Here is a 13,303-nt window from a genome sequence, read left to right as displayed (position 1 = left end):
GCGAAAACTTTTAAGGCCCCCTTCGGGCATCCTTCTGGGGACCTTCCAAGGAGCCTTGAATGTATTTTTTAAATTCCTTTTTAAAAGGAAAAAAACAAACAAACCTGGTTTTCCATCCAGAGATTGGGCGAAGGCGAGGGATGTTTGTGTGTGTGTGTGTGTGAGAGTGTGTGTACGCGCGCGTGTTTTTGGGTTTGCAAAACTGTTGAAAACTCCGAGAACTTGAGTCGTTCCAAATTCATATGGTACCTGTTCCCAGGCAACGCAGCCCATCAGAGAACCAGAGCCGGAGCCGGAGCGGTAGCCCGAGTAGATCCCGGCTATAAGTCCGTCCGGATGCGAACCAGCAAAGGTAAAAAGCCTTCCGAGTCCCAAGCAGCCTCATCTCTCCGAGTTTTCTCCTCGTCACTTCAATCTAGCGGCAACAACAACTACTCCCATGCCGAACGCAAAGTGAAACATAATTGCTTTTGTTTATCTATTGCTTTTAGGGCTTTAAAATATTTTTAGTTACATTGTATCAAATAGCATCCACTCTGATTATTACCTGCCATATCTGTTGATCCTCTCCTTGCCTGTTCCGGAACGGCAACATTCACAATGAAGGGGGGAAAGCCCATCTTATACATTGGATCTGTCAAGATAGGTTACAATTCCTATTAACAACAACAACAAAAAAGCCACCGCATTCTTCTTGTTGAAGACGCTATGAAACATCTCCCTCACCAGCACTTTATTAATAATCACAGTTGTCAAAAAGAAATAGATAGGCAAAGATCGTAGATGCAAAGGAAATATTAGATGCAAAATGAAATATACAGTGGGGGTTGAGGCAAAACTATTTTCCCCCCCCTTTAAAATGAATTTTTTACAGAGTGAAAAAACTGAGCTTTTAAGCTTACTTAAAAGATGGCTTTGTTGGTTTAATTATACTGTAGTTATTTTATAAATATGTTTCAAAGGAAGCTTGCCATATTGCATGCCAATGAGGTCTCTGAAGAAAAAGCTTTCCAAACGCTAATGCATACCAAATACCAAATTTAAGTCATTAGCATTCCTATTTATTACAAACTAAAGGCACCTATTAACAGACAAGAATTTCTATTTAGCTACCATTACAATGTTTAGCCATTAAGAAAAAAGGGCAAAGTATATACGGATTTTCCCCCTTGGAACTATGCGGTTCTTTTGACATCGAACCTTAAGTACAGACCAAAGGAAATCTTTGGAATAGGAAGCTGTATTCTCCAGTTTAGGTGGGCAAGATGACCATGGGTACGGATTTCCAGCAATAGGGTTTAATGCCATCTATTTGGAGGAGAGCACAGAATCGGGGTCAAAGACTGGGCTCTGTAGGAGTCTGAGGGCTGCCTGGTAACCAGAGCCTTTCAAAAGAGCACTTTATTTTTAATTTATGCCATAAGCAATGCAAATTGGGAATTATTTTTCATTCGAGGAGGGAATGCAGTCACCTTAATACATGTTCTGTTTGTTTATTAGCGTTTCCTTAAAAATAGAGACATAGTGAATTTATCATAAGACCTAACACCTCTACCAATTAAGACTACAGCAACCTTAAGCCTCAGGCATGGAAGAAACAATAGTCTTGGTACTTACTGGTTACAGATATCCATATACCCACATTTCTAGCGTTTTGAAAAACTTTTTTGGAGTTGAAACTTTGTCAACCTGACCACACATCATAAAAAAAGTATCTCCCCTCCCTCCTGCCCATTTGGGGAAAACTCATTTAACTTTAGTTTCATTTAAAGGTCCTCATCTTTAAAATGTACTTTTCCCTCCACTGACCAGAAGCCAACCAACAATTTGGGAAGAGGCAAAGTGAAGCATTTGAAAGAGTAAGGAGAGTGATCTTGGATTATAGTAGATGGGAGATTTGGGGCAAACACCCAGTGGGTGCCCTCTGTTAGCTAATGGACCAGTTGGTTTACTGACACAATTATCGGGCTTGGGGAATTATTTGCATGAAAAAGATGTGGAATGGTTACAGAGGGGAAAATTTTGTTTGTACTTTTAAAAAATTGTTACTCTTCTCTTTTTTAAATGCAACATTTAGTTTCACTGATTATCTGCAATGAGTATTTTTCACTTGTAAGCATTGCTTTTTAGCAGGTGTGTGTGTGTGTTTGTGTCTGTGTGTGTGTGTGTGTGTGTGTGTGTGTGTGTGTGTGTTTGTGTGTGTGTTGGATAACGAAGACCACCATGCTCTGCTCTTCATCCACCCAGAGACAGATCTGGTTCCAAATCATCAGGCAGACCTCAGGAAGTTGAAAGATTTCTCCATCCCCCCCCCCCCCATTAGACCAGTTAGTTGTCTACTCTCATGTCTTCCCCCTATATTTGAATGACTACATGGCTTTAAATTTGCAACTGCACCCCTGAGACAGCTTTTGCAATCAAAACTCCTAGACTATGTAGGCCTGGTTATTTAAATAATTCAACCTAGTCTGCCCTGTTGAACAACCAGAACCCTACACAGCCTCTCTAGTTTGCAGAATTTTTTTTTGCTTCAATTTGTCAGAATGTACCCAAATTTCTGTCTAGGTCCCCAAATCCAAGTGTCATCAGTCCATTTTTACAGTATATTCTATAAGTCTAGTTATACTCAAGTTATACTCAAGCCACCTAAAGGGCTATTTTCTTTACACTTGATTTGGGAGTATACACAGTCTCAAAACAGAACAAGGTAAACTAGTTCATAGCTTGCTTAACCCTAGCTAGGCACAAACCAGATGCTCTAAGCAAGTGAGAGTCCCCTACCCTTGCCTGATACTGAAACATAGGCTGAAGGTAAATTCTTTCTACATACTCCCCTAGCATGACATGCTTCCCCCAAAATTATAGCATTTTCCCCAAATCTCATTACTACTTTTTCTCCTCTATAATATCCAGTTGTCTGTTTTAGTGTCAAAGCCTATGGGAAAATCTTTATATAAACTGAGGCGTATGAGAGGAAGTCTTGTAGTGACTTTGCTATGGGAAATATGCTTTTTTCTATTGAGGCACAGCATATTATTTAGTCTTCCCAGGTGCTCTAGGTCATATATTCAAAGTAGAGAATAAATCATAAAAGGAAACTTTGCCTTTTTAATATTTCTCTTATTATATAAATCATCAATATATTTCAATAATATACGGTTGTAGAGATGGTAGAAATGCTATCCTCATTTCATAGATGGGGAAACTGAGGCACTAAGAAGTAAAACAATTTGTCCTGATCACTTGGTTAGGAGCTGGACTTCAAATTCAGGTCTTCTGCCTCTAATGAACAGGATGATTCGCACTACAACATATTGCCTCTCTCTATAGTATTTTTCAAACAACACTCCAGAGAAACAACCACAGGAAAAGGAAGGCAGTATAGTTTAGTGGAAAGAGCATGGGCTTTGGAATCAGAGGAACTGGGTTCCTGCCTTCTATTCTTACCTGTGTGACCTTGACCGACCAAGTCACTTAATACCCCCCCTAAATCTAATGCCCTTGCCTATATAACACCTACTACGTGCAAATATGATCTCATTTGAGCCTTAAAACAATACTGTGACATAGGTACTATTATTATACCCCTTTTACATTTGAGGAAATTGAGACAGACAGCAGTTAAATGATTTTTCCAGGGTCAAAGAATAATAAGTACCTAAGATCAGTTTTGAAATCAGGTCTTTCTGACTCCAGGCCAAGTGCTCCATTCACTAAGCCATGAGAAACCTCCTTGCAAAGCATATAAAACCAGTCACTGGCCTCAGAGATCCCTCCCCACTCTTGGTCAATAATTGTTATACATTTATACTCGGCATAGCTAGATGATTAAAGTGGCAGTAGGTTTGAACCCCTTTCACTCATTGACTGATAGATGTGTTTCTCAAACTTGTCTTTGCTTCACTTCTCACTTGTGAAATGGAGAGACTATTGCTTGCTCTTTCCTAAGTCATAGAGACTCAAAGCAGCAACAGTGGTAGAATATTAGCCCTTTCTTTTGCTTTGCACTTTCAACTCATAATCAAAACATAGATGTATTGGGTAACTCCTACAGCGTTGTGGGTATACATTGATGCGAATATATACTGACCAAACAAATGCACAAATACCATTAACAAAAGAGAAAAATCCACATTTGGGGTTTTTATTTTCTTTTAATGCCCCTGGGTTTTAGCAGTTCTCTAAGACTAGGGCATAATTACTACTGTGGGAGATACCTTCCATGAATGCTTTTAAGTTTTGTTGTCTAAGGAGACTTTTTTATGCATGTCAAATGGTAACAAGGCAGAAATGAACACTCTAAAGGGATCAGAGCATTTTTGGTAATCTGGTATTTTCTGCTATTCTAGGACTACTCCTCCCTTCCTCTTCCACTCTTCTTGCACCTCCCAGAGAGTAGGGGTGGAAGTGGGGTAATCTTACTTTTCTCTTCAAATACCCTCTGCTACTTCCTAAACTAAGCATTAAAGTCAATACTATGGGCAATGTGGTTCGATTTAAATCATAAACAAATGTCTTTTGATTTCCTAAGACCAGGACAAAGGATCTTACTCAGGAAGCACCTTATTCAAGAAAATAAAATATGCATTATGCAAGTCTTGTAAATAAACTTTGTTGAAAAGGAGCGTGTCTCCTATGCCTCCCACCTCTTCCCCTTTACTGAATCTCCCTTTTCCCTTCAAGTTCATCTAAGGGAGATTTACTTTCCCAAGAGTTCATATTATTTTGATTGTAAAACATGTTCTGTTCAAATTCTTGGAGAGTAAACATATGGTGGAAGAGTGAGAGAAGAAGGAAGTTTGTCTATTAATACATTCAGTTACACAGAATCTAGGATGTCTACTCAACAAAAGGCTCCTTGTATAGCCCTATGGATGGTGTACTGGAACTGAGGTGACCTTAATTTGTCTGGGCAGTGTGTGTGTGTGTGTGTGTGTGTGTGTGTGTGTGTGTGTGTGTGTGTGTTTGTGTGTGTGCTTGTATGTGTGTTTGTGGGGGGGAGAAAGGAGGAAGAGAGGGAGGGAGAAAGGGGCAGACAGAGACAATGAGACAGACAGACATGACAGGAAAAAGGCAGAGACAGATTGCAGCCTTTTTTTTAATCTCTGAAAAGAAGGTGAAAAAGTATTGAGTAACTGTGTGTATTGGGAGGGAGGCGGGGCATAGAGATTAGAAAATCAGTAGAGGTTGGGATTTTATTTTAATTAGTCTCACATTTCCTTGGAGAGCTTTTCTGAGAATATGATCTTCACTTTTCCACTGTGAAGCACAGATACTGGTGTAGCTAGAGAGGAATAAGAAAACATATCAGAACAAGGTGAATTCCAAAGAAACCCTGATAACAGCTCTCAAGAATCCTCTGTCTCTATTTAAATAACAAACATGATAGAAACAAGTGACTTTATAAATGGAATTTTCAAATTATCCAGGCATCAGGATTTTGAGGGGAAAAAAGCCTAATTGGGAGATGGGAAATTAGAGTTCTAATCTTGATTCTGAAACTATGGCAATGTGGCCTTGGGGAAGTCACTTTACTTCAGTTGGAATAAGTTTTTTAAATCATAAAATAAAGGGGTCATTCTACATTCTAGAACATCTCTAATCACTCTTCCAGTCAAAACAGCTAATCATCTTTGTCCTTGAATACCTCATCTTATGGAGAAATTGGAGATTTGGTCCAAGGGGAGTGGTTACTTTGTTTTGTTTTGTTTTTTACCTGTGGGGTTTTATTGCAGGCTTCTATCTATAATACCCACCAACCATTACTGGATGCTAACCCAAATTGGTGATGTTCGGGAGGGACAGCCAAGGATAGAGAATGGAAAGGCAACCTGATCACTAAGTAAGCAGTGGGAACATGAAGCATCCTTCTTAGATGAGAGTTATTGTCTTGGCATAAAAATGAAAGGTGCCCACCTGAGCCAAAAGGGGCTATTAAACCTTGCCAGGCGCCGCCGCCCGCCGCCATGACGTCTGTGAACCACCCCCTGGTCCTTTGTAGCAATCTGGAGTACATGTCAGCATGGTTGAAAGAAGCTTCCTCTATCAAGTTTAACAACTTTCTGGTGTAACTTCTGAGAGCGCTGATTGCTTATTCATGTGGAAGCGAATACGCCCAGTTCATTTTGCCTGTTTTTGCTACTCTTTGTTGGGTTGTGAGGCTGTTATGGTAGCTGTAAATGGCTTCTCCAGTGACATTTGCTGACATTCAGTGAAGTACATTTATCAGTATTCATCATTTCACCTCTATACATGCAAGCCATTTTATTTGTTCTTCATAGCAAGCTCTTCTCCGACATTCATGCCCTGAAAATGGTAAATGGCAAGGTGGCATATTTCCCGAGCTGCACTCAAATGTCACTGTGAAAAATCCTTAATGGACTAAGTGTAGCTTTTCAGGTTGTAACTTGTCAGGTCCTGAGAAATTCTAGAGTTTCTCCTTAATCCACAAGTCTTTGGAACCACACATCTGCAAGGAGAGACTAATTATAAGTTATTCTAGTCAGACCTGGACAAGCAGAAACCAAGGAGAAAATATTCGATCTCAGCTAATCCTTTTCTGCATTCTCTCTTCCCATTTTGTTACTTTATTTCCTTCACTGTGAAAAAAAAATGGGTTGTGTGCAGGGTGATTTAATTAAGGGTTGAAGAGCCATAGTTTACATGATTCTCGATCACAGTCCTCACAGCTATATTAGTAACATCTTTTTCCTCCAGAGTATTTGAAGTGAATATCCCCTTCTCAGTCTACCATCTTGCTTCTTTCCTTTCTGACTCCAACTGGCCTCATGTGATGTCTATAGGAAGATAACCAGTCCTTGAATCTATACCCAGTGTCAAATATTAATAGCAATTTTAAGAGTTAACATTTTCAGAGCGCCTTGTGGTTTGCAAAGTGTTTGCTATATGTTCTCATTTGAAACTCATAGCAACCTTGTGAGGTGGATGCCCCAATTTTACAGAGCGTTTAGATATTCTCTTGTCTCTCAGGATTCCTGACCCCCAATGCCTAGATTTTTTCTTTCCTCATTTCTGCCTTTGATAATTTCTGATTTCCTTCAAGAATCAGGTCAGCTGCTCTTTCCTGCAGGAGGTTTTAACTGATCCTCACTGTACTTATTTATGTGCATGCCGTCTCTTCCAGTATACTACAATCTTCCTGGGAGGGGCTTTTTTTTTTTTTTTTTTGCTTTGAGTCTTCATTGCTTAGCATGATTCCTGGGGCATTTATGTAAGAAATGTTCTTTGATCGTTAGATTTAAAGGCAAGAGAGACTTCAGAAACTCAAGTACTATATTGTATAGATTAGGAAACTCAAGCCCATAGAGGTTAACTGAATTATCCATAGTCATACAGGTCCTGAGCACTAGGGTCAGGATTTGAACCCAAATCCTCTGACTCCAGGGTCAGTATTATTTCTCTGTTCAGTATTCAGTCATTAATATAATGACTTTCTAAGAAACTATGTTCTTATCCACCTTCTGAGTTGGGCTGAGAGTCTCCCATTCCCCTCTAAAGTTTGTGTCTTCTATCACACAACTCCTCCCCCATTTACTGGGAATTAAATGTCTTTAGTTTCGCTTGAGTCACATAGCCTGTCCACTAGGGGGAACCAGAGGGGGACGGAATATTTCTGCATGTTATGCAAAAGAGCTGTGCAATTCACCACTGATGCATGGTTCCTAGAAAGCTATTCACATTCTACAACAGTGCAATCCCTTCTTGGTTGTCCAGGAGCTTGCTTGTTTTCCTTTACTTTCCTCTCTTTCCTCAATTTGGCTTACTATCTCTCTGTACCCAAGAATGGAAAAGGACAGAGTAAAAAGAGGAAAATACAAATCACTCCATTTTATATTGTCAACAGTTTTAGAGAAAGATTTAATGGACAGAGAAGTTTGGAACTTTCACCTAAAAACAGTGGATTCGAATCGTCTCACAACCATCTTAGTAAAGGCTCCTGCCACTATTCTTTGCTCTTTATACCTGACCATTTCAAACTTGTTTCCTGCTTCCCTCGTGAACAGTTCTCTCTTACTAGACTTGGCAAGGTTGTATTCCAACCTTACCATAACGATAGTTATCTCCCTGTTTTTCTTTTTTGCTTGAATGCCTGCTTTGGTGAAATTATGTGCTCTTATTGAAAGAGCTAGATAACATAAATTCAAATCCTAACTTTGTTACTTGCTAGAAGTATGGCCTTGGGCAAATCAGTCAGTTAGTCAACTAGTATTTCTTTAAGTACCAGTTATGTGTCTGTTGCTTAAATAAGCACTGGAACTAAAGTAAAAAAATAGTCACTGTCCTCAAGGAGTATGTATTCTGCTGGAGAAAGTCAGCATATAAATAACGGTACTATATATGCGTATATACACACACGTGTGTGTTTTCATATATATATATGTATAGTAAATGGAAAGTAATATGACAGGAGAGGCATTAGCAACTGGGAGTGAGGGGACAGTTCTAAGAAAGACCTCCTTAATAAAGTAAATTTCTATTATCTTGTAGAAAGTCAGGAAAATAGCAGAAGTGAAGGGATAGAACTTTTCTAAGCATAGGGCACAACTAGTAAAATAGTATAAAGATGAGAGATGGAGCATCATATTCAAGGAAGTGAAAGTATATAGTTGAATAAAAAATGAATTGAGGGAAATAAAATCTAAGAAGGCTGAAAAGGTAGGAAGGCCAAGTTATGAAGAGCTTTAAATGTCAAATAGAGGAACTTTTATTTAATTTTGGGGGTAAGAGGGAACAGCTGCATTGAGCAGAGTGGTGATATGGCCAGACTGTTAGAAAAATCATCTGGACATCTGAGTGGAGGGCAAATCTGGGAGAGGAGAGGTCTGAGGTAAGGAGATCATATAGAAGGTTCTTGAAGTAATCCAAGTTTGAGGAGATAAAGACCTGGACTAATGTAGCTAATTGAGAGGAGAGTTGATATGTATGATAGGATGAGACTTGACAACAGCTTGGCTTTGTGGAGTGGGTGAGAATGAAGTCTAGGAGGACACAAAGATTGTGGACCTGAGTGACTAGAAAGATGGTTTATAACAGGGAAATTTGGAACGAGGGGAAAATTAGGGAAACCGCTTCTGTATGGGACTAAGTTTCCTCATATGTAAAATGAAAGTCTAGGACAAGAAATCCCTTCCAGCTAAAAATCCTATGATCTTATGATAATGTCTCTTTTACAAGGAAATGAAGGAAAGATTTGTTTCCTGAGCTCTCTGAATTTGACTGATCCTTCTAGGATGAACTTTGTGTTGAAATGCTGATGAATAGTTAGCCAAGTGACATAGTCCTCTTTCCCTCGACCCAGAAGCAGCAGTGCTTTAACTAACTACTAAATCCATTTATTTATTTTTATGTTTTTTTAGTATTTGCCACACAGCTAGGTAATTATTAAGTGCCTGAGGCTGGATTTGAACTCAGGTACTCCTGATTCCAGGGCAGGTGCTCTATCCACTGCGCCACCTAGCTGCCCCTCCATTTATTTATTAATTTAATTCTACACTGAAATACAAAGTCAGAAAAGAAAAAAAATGTTGCATGTTCACAGAAAATCATAAGGATTCAATAGAAAACTATAGATTCACATTTCAAGAAAACCTATATATATTAAATACAATACATTGTTTTCAAAGCTGTTCAGCTTTTCTTTGCTTCCTTTTTGTTTTTCTTTTGTTCTCTGCTATGCAATTTTTAACTTTATATTTCCTCCTTATATACACATATGTAGGATAAGACCATGCTTGTTTCCTTCCAGTATCTGTTTCTTGAAGGTGAATAGCATCTTCCTTCAGAAGTCCAATTCTTTCCAAATTCTTCTAAGTCAACCATTTTCATTACATTACATTACATTATCATTACATCATTACATTCAACACAGTAATATTCCTTTCTGGAATCAAAAAGCATTTCCTTCATAGGATCTTTGAGGTTCATTTAGATATTCATAAAAATCAGAATGACTTGGGTTGCTCAAAGTTGCTTCTAATCCATTTATTCTTAACTCCCTATCTAATGAGGAGAGCTTAACTGAAGTTCCTGCCATAACCCTTTCCCAATAACTGAGGGGCAGTTCTAAGGGAGATTTAGGAAAAGGAAACTGTTAGTATCATGTAAAGGATGCTAGATTTTAAGTCAGTAGAACAGAGTTTGAATTCCACCTCTGAAACATACCAGTTATTTTGCCTTAAGCAAGCCACTTAACTTGTCTAGGCCTCAGTTTTCTCATTTTTAAAAGGAGAAGATAAGACGAGATGACTTCGAAGCTTCTTCCAACTCTAAATGCATATTAGAAGCCTTAAAAATATACATTTGAGGCAAAGTTTCCCAAACAGAGGAAAGAAATTGCAATATATGCACCCTAGAAGCAATGTCAGTAAGGCAGATATTTGGCTAGATGTTTTTAAAGTTCAGATATAAAATGCATATACTGTGAATATATTATTCTATATAGTTTTACATTTTATTTTCCAAACAAAAATTTTCCTTCCAACAATTTCAGTTTAATACCCCCACCGCTGAGGTACAACCATGCTGAAGCCATTAGGGGCTGATGACTATTTCCGTTTCCTGTCTTATACCTAACTTCCTAGCTTTCCCTGGGTTCATTGCTGTAGAATTGCCTATTTCCTCAATAGGGGAACCAGTCTTACAGTTCTCTCGTTCTACCCTTCCTTGTGATTTTTGAGGAACAGTCTTCTTTTTGATTCTACTATAAGGGGCTCAACCAGCAAAAGGAAGGAGAGAAATTATTTTAAAAGGTATCCAGAGTACAAGCAAGATTCAGATACAGGACATATTTATCCCATACAGAAAGGGAACATTAAGAAATTGGGAATCATGGTATGATTATAGTCTATTGAGAGGCTACTAGGAAACCTGATTAGAATATTTGAAATTGGGCTTGCCATTAGCTATTTTATCTTTCACCTCCACTTAATACAGCCTGATCAATGTCAAGTGGGCCCTTCTCTTTCTGGTGGTTTCTCTGTGAGTAACTCTTTACCTCCTGGCCAATCTGCTGCTGTGTCTGACACTATCACTGTTGCTATTGCCAACAAAACTGCTTGGGTAGCCAGTAAGAGTAGCTGCTACTCCACTACTCAGGTGCCTGAAAAAAAGGTAATATACCAACTACTTTTCCAGATCTCACAAAGGTCCATGCCAAAGGAAGGAAGACATAAACTGGAGGTAACCTCATTTCAGACATAGATCAGCCTAAAGAGGCCATATGCTCACAGGCTGGTCTGATGGGCTTAAGGATATTCCCTCATGTGGCCATTCAGACAGAATTCAGAGATCCCCAAGGGTAGGAAAGTTTTATTTTCATGAATCTATGGTGTTGTTTTTTTAGTTTAAATAAAAATGTCTTCATGGCAGATAGGAAGCAGTAAGAAGATCTTTACTATCTCTGAAATGGAAAAGAGAATATCCACCATATTTTCCCATACATACATACACCAGGCTTATATCTTTTGAACTAAGGGGGTGGGGTGTATTTCCATGGCACTGTTAGTCTATATATGTATCTTTGATTGTGCAAGGGGGGAGAAGACTCTAATGTCAGAGTGATAGTTTAAGGAACTAGAAATTGCCTTCATTACTAGACAGAGGCAAAACTAGTAATTTTTGCACTAGGACAAAATATACAAAAATCTTCCCTCAGATAAATGTTTAAAATTAAATTCAAATTAAATACTGGGGAGGGGTACTGGGGTACTGGGACACCTTGAAGTTACTGTGAAGAGATCATTGGAGAGATGGAGAGAAACTTGGGGTAGACCAGGGACTAGCTCTGAGATTTCATAACTTCCTATTCACAATAATTATTTTTGTTAACTAGGTAGCAAATTCAGTTATTTCTAGTTGCTGAAAAATAAGAACTGTCAGATCCTACCTCTCTACCTCACTAAATTTGGTGCCCTTCAATAAAACCTTGGTTGTCTAATTCTAGTAATCCTGCTATATTGGGGAGAGATTAGAAGTATTGAATCCAGGAGGAAAAGGGTTTGTGACAGCTATGGTTACTGAACACGTCCTGCCTAGGTTATTTTTCATCATATTTCCCCACCCTCACTCCACAGTGAACCTTATTCATCCTTCAGAGACCCAGCAAAAAGTCTCAGTTCCTCCATGAAGCTTTACTTGACTACCACAGCCCAAACTGATCTTTCTCTCATCTGAACTCTTAAGTTATGTCTATTGTCATTGATTGCCCAGGGCTGTTAGTTGTTTTTTTATAAATATAATTGTCTTGACTCTTTAAATAGTCATATACCTTCTTAAGAATAGAGATCGCATATCAGATTGGCTAATATGACAGAAAAGAAAAATGGAGAGAATATGGGAAAATTGAAACACTATTGCATTATTGGTGGAGCAGTGAACTAATCCAACATTTTGGAGAACAATTTGGAATGATGCCTGAAGGGCTATAAAACTGAGTATACACTTAGACCCAGCAATAGTACTACCAGGTCTGTATCCCAAAGAGATCATAAAAAATACAAAAATATTTAAAGCAACTCTTTTCATGATGGCAAAGCATTGAAATTGATACCCATCAATTGGGGAGTGACTGAACAAATAGTGGTGTAGATGAATGTAATAGAATATTATTGTTCTATAAGGAATGACATACAGGCAGGTTTCAGAAAAACCTGGAAAATCTCACAACAGAACCAGAACACTATACACAGTAATGGCACTTTGTGTAGTGATAAGCTATAAACAACTTAACTCTTCTCAGCAATACTATGATCTGAGACAATTCCAAAGGAATCATGATGTAAAATGCTAACCACATCCAGAAAAAGAAGAGAATGCAAACTCAAACATACTATTTTCACTTTATTATCTTTTTCATGGTTTTTTTCTTTTGATCTGTTCCTTCTTTCATAATACAACAAATATAAAAATGTTTTTCATGATTGCATGTGGAACTCAATTTTTTAAATGAATGTTGAAAAATTGTATTTACATGTAATTGAAAAAATAAAATTCTATTAAAAAAACAAGACAAGACAAAGTGCTTTCTCTTGTATCCCCTAGAACACCCAGCCTACATAGTAGATACACAGTAAATGTTTCTCAATTGATTGACTTATTCAAACTCTAAGTCTCTCAGACTATGAATGATATTCAATTGACTTTATCTAAAAGGTGTTGACCTGCCCACCACAAAACAGAAAAAGAAAAAAAAATGGAAAGTCAGTTAAGTTTATCTTTGGCAATTATCTCATTTCTTTTTTTCAGGAGTATTTTCTTTTTGAGTGATCCCACTGCTATGACCCTA

General features: G+C 38.2%; 1 long non-coding RNA gene across 2 annotated transcripts in view; it reads left to right on the top strand.

The window, feature by feature from the left end:
- Positions 1–281: 281 nt before the first annotated feature.
- Positions 282–13,303, top strand: part of LOC141513864 (uncharacterized) — a 187,859-nt gene continuing 174,837 nt past the window's right edge. For both annotated transcript variants that reach the window (XR_012475897.1, XR_012475896.1), the window contains exon 1: positions 282–352. This is a non-coding gene — a long non-coding RNA (uncharacterized LOC141513864). The remainder of the gene's footprint in view (positions 353–13,303) is intronic.

The sequence above is a fragment of the Macrotis lagotis genome, chromosome 1, assembly GCF_037893015.1.
Source record: "Macrotis lagotis isolate mMagLag1 chromosome 1, bilby.v1.9.chrom.fasta, whole genome shotgun sequence".
In the NCBI taxonomy this organism is placed as follows: Eukaryota; Metazoa; Chordata; class Mammalia; order Peramelemorphia; family Peramelidae; genus Macrotis; species Macrotis lagotis.
Note: the sequence above shows the minus strand (reverse complement) of the source record. Positions and strands in the feature narration are given on the sequence as shown.